Here is an 8,509-nt window from a genome sequence, read left to right on the forward strand (position 1 = left end):
ATTACTAAGGTGTGGTTTAGCTTTGACACAGTTTGTGCACTAATTTATGCTTCCAACGACCGTGTGTGTGTTTTTTTTTTAAAGTCTAGGAATAGACCTGAGTCTGTGGAGAATCAGTGAAAAGGTTAGGAAGTGTAGGCAGCTACAAGAGCACAAGCTGAACATTGCTGAGCTTTCTAAAGTAAGGCAGGCAAAAGTATGTTAGAGTAGACGATCACTTGCTCTGAGAGTGAAGCTCTTGAAAGTATACAACTGAATTTCTGTAGCATTTTGCAGACTCGATCCATGATTTAATGTACTGGGAGAGAGCCAAGGGCAACACTAGTGCAGAACAGAAACCTCGAGAGGAGCCAAGACTCAGAGGAAATCGTCCTCCTCTAGCCATTATGTAAAATAATCCAGAATAGTCATATTTGGACAAGATCACTTCCAGATAAATAGCTCGGTGTGAAAGTCTTATTCAGCTATACAGCGTGTACAATTGATTTTCTCGATTTTCCAGTGCTTCAGCTCAGCCACAATGGTTTTATCATGTTACTTAAACTAAATCAACAGTATTATGTAACTAATCTTACTATTAGTATAGATATAGTTGCTATAGTGATGTAATATAAGGTTTTCTGAGTTCTTAACTGGGAATTCAGAGTAATTGTTCCATTGCACTTTTCCAACTTGGAAGTCTAGTGTACAATGGATTACATCAATAAATTAATCAATTAATTGTTTTTTAATATACATTTTATATTAATACTATTTGGATAGTATTAGTTTTCCAAAAACATTACTGTTATACACCTGTAGCAATTACGATGATTCACACAGGACAACTGAACACTGTGTAAGTCACAAAAACGAGTGTGTCTTTAAGTTGCATGATTTTTGTCATGATAACTACTACACACACCTTATTTTACACATTTCACATACGTGTGCTTGCTGAGCATATTACAGATTTATTCCACCTTTGCTGTTACAATAAGCTCCACTCTTCCGGGAAGGCTTTGTGTGGGGATTAGGGATCGTTCAGCTACAAGAGCATTAAGTGAGATCAGACTCTGATGTTGGGATGTTGAGGAGACTCCAGATCCAGTTCATCCCAGAGGAGTTCAGTGGGGTTGAGTCAGAGTCAGGGCTCTGTGCAGGACACTAACGTTCTTCCACTCTACCTTCACCTCCACACCATGGAGTTATGGAGTCTGTATAAATAACTGACGTGACAGATTCTGACTTCATATGACATCAGCCACCTCCACAGGTAAAACCTATTCGTTCAAACAGGCCTTTCGATCTGTATTTCTGCATTACTGTCTTAGCAATTGTAATGGATTAGGAAAGGTGCTACAAAAACATTTTAAACTCAGTGTAATCTGGTAGCTCTTTAGTGTGTGTGTGAATCCTGAACACTGATATGAAGCCTCTTTACTGCCTACTGAAGATTTTTCTGTTCTTGGTGTTTGTAGCTTCCTGTCCTCCGTCCAGCCCAGTGCAGAGACATCAGCACTTAGCACTACAGACTGTCTGCTTGTCTCTGCTTCTCCCTCAGGTCTCACTTCACCATCTGCCCTGTTCCTCAGTATCTCTCCATCCATCTCTCTATCTACACCTCACCTGTTACTGCACCTCTCCATCTACACTTCTTCTAGTGTCTTCCTCTACATCTCTCTTCTGTCCTTCTTCATTTTACAGGCTCTCTTCTTTCATATTTCTCCTGCTGCTTTCTATCACCACCTCTCCCTCTATTTCCATATTTCTGCTCTTCTTTCTTTCCAGCAGTCCTTCTCTTCATTTCTCCTTCTGTCTTCATCTCATTGTAGCTTTTCTATTTTTGTCTCCCTTCTTTTGGATTTTTCCTGTTTCTTTCCATCACTAACTCTTTCTTTTACTGTTCTTCTGGTTCTCTTTTTTCTCTCTATCATTATCTATTCTGTATCCCTTTGCGTACTGATTTTCTCCTTCTTACTCTCCTCCTTCACACCTCTTAGATTTTCTCCCTTGCTCTCTGCCCCAGTCTTCTACACCTGTCCTTCTTCAACACTTTGTCAATATTTCTCTACACATATCCATTACTCTCTTTCATCCCTTCTTCATTCTTTCTCTAGACCGTTCTCCTTCTCTTCTTGTTCTTTACATCTCTTTTCATCTCTCTCTTTGCTTCACACCATATCCCTCTCTCCTTTTCTCTCCATCTATCTCTTTAAGATTCAGTTCAGCTCTTCCTTTCTTTTCATTTGTGTCTCTCTATCCTTCTGCTTGCATCCATCTCTCATTCTCTCCATCTCTATCCTTCTGCTTCTCTCCATCTTTCTCTCTTGGTTTCTTTCCACCTCTCCTTTTGTTTCTTACCATCTCTCTTCTAGTACATTTCATTTTTAGTGACTTTGTCTCATCATCTCCTTTGCTTTCAGGTTCCATCACTCACTCTCTCTCTTTTCATCTGTCCTTCTGCCTCTTTCTCTCACTGTCTGACTGCATAAATGTCGTGACTGTGTGTGTGTGTGTGAGTGAGTGTGAGTTGCTCTTCTCCCACTCCTCCATTACGATGCTGCGTTGTTCAGACTCTTTTCCATGCTGCTCTAATGCACTGCCTCTCTCAGGAGTGCATTCCAGGAAACATGCTTTCACTCGTCCGCTCTCTCCCCCACAAGTCCCTCTGTTCAGGCCATGGCTGCTATATTTACTCAACCTGTTACACTGGGGACACGCTTCTGTTTCAGAGCATCTGCAGGACGGAATGTCTCACTATGCTGCTGTGTGGAAGCAGCATGCTCTGCTCCCTGTCACACCCGTCTCCAGCATGGAACATGGCATGTAAAATTAATGGGCCAAAAAGAGAGATCAGATGTTATAATGATGACAGGATGTTACTCCTGCTTTGAAGTTCTGACGTCCCATCACTCTGGCGAGTGTGTCGCTTTGAAGTCAGTTCTCGAGTCACTATCTTCCGTCGTCAAATCTACAAACTAGGATCTGCCGGTTAAATGGGACGTTAGGAAGGAGTGCTCACGTGGAGTTTAATAGTGTTGAGACCCCGCTTTACAGGCAGAGATCTGACAGAGTGACGATGAAGAGAATCAGACTCAGCTGACTGATAGAAGCTTGAGGACGTGTTCACACACAAAAACACACATCTAAAAAAAGGCTCCTAAGACACAGGAGAAACTGTAATACTAAAGTTCTCACAGCAACAGGACAGAGTTGCAGGAGTGCAAACATTAATAAACAAGATCATCAGGGTGAGAGATATGACAAAAATATCTTAAATAAATCAAATACATATCACAATTCTTAAAGGCATTTCTACTACGGATTATGATATAAATGTTTCCACACAAAGTGGCAGCAATACCATGGTGTGGCTTTAAACAACTGTTATGAATTTATAATACATCCGTTTTTCATCAACATCAGCTGCTTCTGATATGTATACCAAATCCAACATTGTCTACATTACCTAGAAAGCTAATTAACCAACCTAAAAAACCTGATAGCTAACATAATAGCCTAAGACATGTTGAGCTAGCTAATGTGCTAGTTGCTATTTAGTTTAGTTGTTAAGTTGTCTTTGTTCGTCACATATACATTACTGCACCGTGAAATTCTTTCTTCACATATCCCATCCTTGGGGGTTGGGGTCAGAGCGCAGGGTCAGCCATGATGCACAAAAAGTCATATTTTAATAGAATATGAAGCTTTGACATTAGTAGACTAGCTAACTAACTCAGTTATGGGTTTTTCCCCCACAACTATTCTTTTGTATCCCTCTCAATTTCTGGATATCATTTTTTTAAACAAAATTATTGGAAACAACTCCTGAGCAGGTGTTTAACAGCATCATTTGCACAAGACAGTGACATCTTTCTGAAAACACAAAGGGCAACCAAGTACAAAAGTGACGTGTTTATAAAATGTCCTGCATGTTCTCCTGATACACTACAATGTAGATAACAGTTACGGCTGCCACGAGTAATTCCACAGAGTCGAGTAGTATCTTCCCACAGGCAGACGTGCTCTCTAACATCGTGCTCAATGGAAACTGTGTTTGAAAAGAGAGATAAAACAATGAGGAGAGAGAGAGAGAGACAGACAGACAGACAGGGGTCGAGCTGACTCCCAAAACAACAACACTAGAATAACACTGTCTTCGTGACGAACAATACAAATAAGGCTGACCATTCATGCGCAAACTCCAAATCCCCCACCGGAGTGGCTGTGGCACGTAAATAAAAAGCTGAGATGAAGCAAGGGACTGGCTGCTTCATTCAGTGATTTATATACCCAGAAAACGTGGCATCGCCCATCAGCATTAGTGTGATATCTGAGCCGACATTAATGCCCTGGCATGTTGTACAAGGTAATATCCCTTGTATGGGGATTTACAGCTGAGCTAAGAACATCAGGGTTATGGGTCGTCTTGCTCAAGGACGCCACAGTAGTGCTGGCATTTGATCATTCTGATTGTTAGCCCACGACCTTAAACTCTGAAACTAAATGCTTGACAAGCCATATTAACACTATGTGGCCAAAAATATGCGAACACCTGACCATCACACTGACTGCCCCTGTGCACAAAGACGAAGTTTTGAGAAGACCCATGAATGAGTGTTATGATCAGGGGAGTACATACCGTAAGCTTTACCTCTGACTGGTGCAAAGTGCTGACACTGGAGACTCCTTCTACGACTGTTTATTACATATGAACGTTTACACGTTTTTAATCTGTTAATGTAGATATTATGCATCACTGTGAACGAGTAGTTAAAAAAAATAACTTAAAATGAGTGCATTAATACTAACCTGTGATCTGTAGCTGTGAATGACAGAAAACTAATCAAAACCCTCTGACCAATCAGAATCAGATTTCCGGAATAAACACTTATAGTGCAACACCAAGGCTGTAAAATAACAGCTTATATTGGACATGCTCTGCTGGTTTAGCTGCCACATAAACGTCCATGACTGCCAACAATCAATAGGTCACAAAACAGGAGAGCAAAAGTGTGCTGTGTTTGTAATATGCTCTTCTGAGTGTTTGAGAGAGGATGAAGCAGTGCTGTACACCGAGAGAAAAGTAATTTACTCAGAATGAGGTTTAATGATGTATGGAATGAATAGAAGACGTTATCTTTCCATACCGCAGTACAATAGTACTCAAAATCCACTGATTAAAAGGTTACACATTTTGCTTTTCTCTATGAATTAAACCTAACAGAATAATATTTCTGAAACTACTTCAACTGTAGGAAGTTACCCAAAAATCAGACAAACTAACCGACTAACAGGGTCACTTCTCTGGTGTTTGATTAGATCAGAATAAAAGCAAGCCTTTGTCCTGACCAGTTTTTTAGAAGTGTATTTCCGAGAAAAGAACACACTCTGGACTGTAAGGTGCTTTTAAAAGAGCATAAAAGGATAAAATTGTGGAAGTCAGGATATAGGCATAAAAAGATTTCAAAAGCTCTGGTATCCCAAGGGGCTCGGTTAAGATCAGAATTAAGAAATGGAAGGCACTCAGATCTCAGACAGATCAGATCATCATGACTGCATAAGGAGTAGGCCGATAACATATGCTCACACTTTGTATAAGCTGCATGACTTCACGGGAAAGGTTGATCACTGAATTTGTTTCTAACATTTTTTGGCAGCCCAACTGGGAAGAGTGAAGGCTAACACTTGCTTCCTCTTTTTAAACTGATGCATCACAGGACAGCTCAACACAAAGAGAAAAACACTATCTACTCTCTTCCTCATGCTTAAGCAGATGCCCCTTCCATCCTAACTTTTTTTGAAGAATTTACAAAACTTTCACATTTACTGAATAGCTACTGATTAATATCACTGTCGGTCCATTCCTGAGCATAATTTAAAGCCTGTGATGCTGTAGAAATGCTGGCACAATGAAAACCATCTTTGTGTAAGATAATAAAGCTCAGTTTGGTCGTTATGCCACTTAGTGGTTCTAGTGGTTTGAGGCTGATCGTACTCACATGGAAATCTACATCATTTCCTCCCTCACTCTTCCCACTCTGCACTCTGTTGCAGTGTACCTCCCTCAGGAACCATGAACCAAGTGGTAAAATTGTCCCAGGACGGAGACTGAAATGCATTTTCCATGTACTGGGTGTCTTGAGCCCTGTTTGTGTAAATGCAGTGTGCTCCACTTTACGAGAAGCGTAAGCTGTGGGTATAAGTGGAAAATATGATGTGTTAGTAGACCGTCTGGCATACAGGGCAGTTACAGGAGCTTGCTGTGACTGAGGTGTGCAAGTGAAAAAGACCTTAAGACTTTTAGCACTTCAGACCCTGCTGGTATGATATCACTCATCAAATCCACTCAGTGACAGTTTACTATGCAAAAATTAAACACTCACACACACACACATATACATACACATATATATATATATATACTACTCACAAAAAGTTAAGGATATTTGGCTTTTGGGTATAATTTATGGAAAATGTAAAAAGTTCACACTACAGTGATATTATATCATCCTCATCTCAAACAATTTATTGAAACAAAAGCCAACAACAGTGGAGGGTATACCACAACAAAAAATGTCAGTGTCTCAATAATTTGTCATGTGCCCTTGACCATCAATTACAGCTTGACAACGACGTCTCATGCTGTTCACGAGTCGACTTATTGTCTGCTGAGGCATGGCATTCCACTCTTCTTGAAGGGCGGCCCTCAGGTCATTGAGGTTCTGGGGTGCAGGGTTACGAGCCTCTACACGGCGACTCGGCTGATCCCACAGGTTTTCTATGGGATTCAGGTCTGGAGAAAGTGCAGGTCACTCCATTTGAGGTACCCCAGCCTCCAGCAGCCGTTCCCTAATGATGCGACCTCGATGAGCTGGAGCATTGTCGTCCATGAAGATGAAATTAGGCCTGTGTTGTTCATGCAGGGGCCCAATGACTGGATTAATGATGTTATTCAGGTAGTATTGGCTTGTCACTGTACCATTCACAAGATGTAGGGCAGTTCTGTATTGAGTGGACACACCTGCCCAGACTGTAACACCACCACAACAGTGGCTGATGCATAGCGCTCTCCTTGACGTCTCCAACATCGTTGGCGGCCATCATTTCTGCTCAACGTGAATCGACTGAGAACAGAACTGAGGCCCACCGGTCCCTCGTCCAGTGTAAATGCTCCCTGACACATACAAGACGCCTGGTGGTGTGGTCAGGTACCCTTGCAGGTCGTCTAGCATGCAGACCACGTTGATGTAAACGGTTTCGAATGGTCTGACTTGACACTTGGGTGCCTCTCACCTCCTTAAATGTGCCTGGAGTTGAGTGGCATCAAGTACTGAAATACTGAACAGTTGGACATGTGCATTCAAAAGTGTAGAGAAGGTCAAATTAAGTTCACCTGTAAAGGTTATAGTGCATTTTAAGTGCATCCTGAAATTTCACCCGAAAGCCGAATATCCTTAACTTTTTGTGAGTAGTGTATATATATATATATATATATATATATATACACACACACACACACATGTATGATGTATGTATGTATATGTGTGTGTGTGCCCATAGGAGCTGGAGGCCATACTTCATAATGCTCACAGTAAACACTCCAATGCACTGCATAAACCCTGATACTTTCTGTCTGCTGTTCACTTCTCAGCCATCATTTGAGATTTCTTCTCAAAGTCCTTCTAAACTTTCCAGAAGTGCACTGGTTTACAGTCAGCTGGCCCTCCTTGAAAGCAATAGGCAAAAAACCCTCAAAGAATTAAAAATTAACTTTTTTAATCATTCTGTTTGATCTCAAGAAAATGTTAAAAAATAAATGTGGAGAAATTTATCCTTGCCAAGAATTGTGTTTTCTAGAATAAATGTACTACAATTTATGAGGCAGCCTTAATGCTGAGCTCAAAATCTTAGTTATTTGATGGAACATTTGAGTAGAAATATATCGATAAGCAATCTTCAAACTGACTAGCATTGCTGTGTCAAAAAACAAGCCTTGGCTTATTTGTGATGATAAATGCTTATGTAGAGCTGAGTTTTATTTTATGGATGACTGCACCACACCAGATGTTCAGATGATGCTGTCTGGCCACAATTTTGGGCAGGAAACCCGACTGACCCCTGGCCGACCTTCACAAAGAGCAACAAAGTGCCATTAATACAACAGTAATTAAGTGCTTTATCCTGATACGCCCTTATTGCTGCGTGCAAAATGAATGCAAATGTTTTTTTGCTTGCTAGTAAGTCTGAAATTCAGTAGTATAGGCAGATGTGTTTATTGCAGGAGCTAAGGTCACCATTTGGAAGCATAATGATGCTTTATGAATTTATGATAAAACTGTGATCATTAACATACTTTAGCACTACTTCTCTCCTCCCTGAAATGGTGGACATGCTAGTGGATGATATTAGTACGCTACAGTGGCTAATGTGGCAAAAAGTCAGTTGTTAGTACTCAGAAGTAATGCATGAATATTTAGAAACTTATACACCATACTATAGATCTTAAAATGAAGGACACTGGTAA

This window comes from Hemibagrus wyckioides, linkage group LG02 (assembly GCF_019097595.1).
Source record: "Hemibagrus wyckioides isolate EC202008001 linkage group LG02, SWU_Hwy_1.0, whole genome shotgun sequence".
Taxonomy (NCBI): Eukaryota; Metazoa; Chordata; class Actinopteri; order Siluriformes; family Bagridae; genus Hemibagrus; species Hemibagrus wyckioides.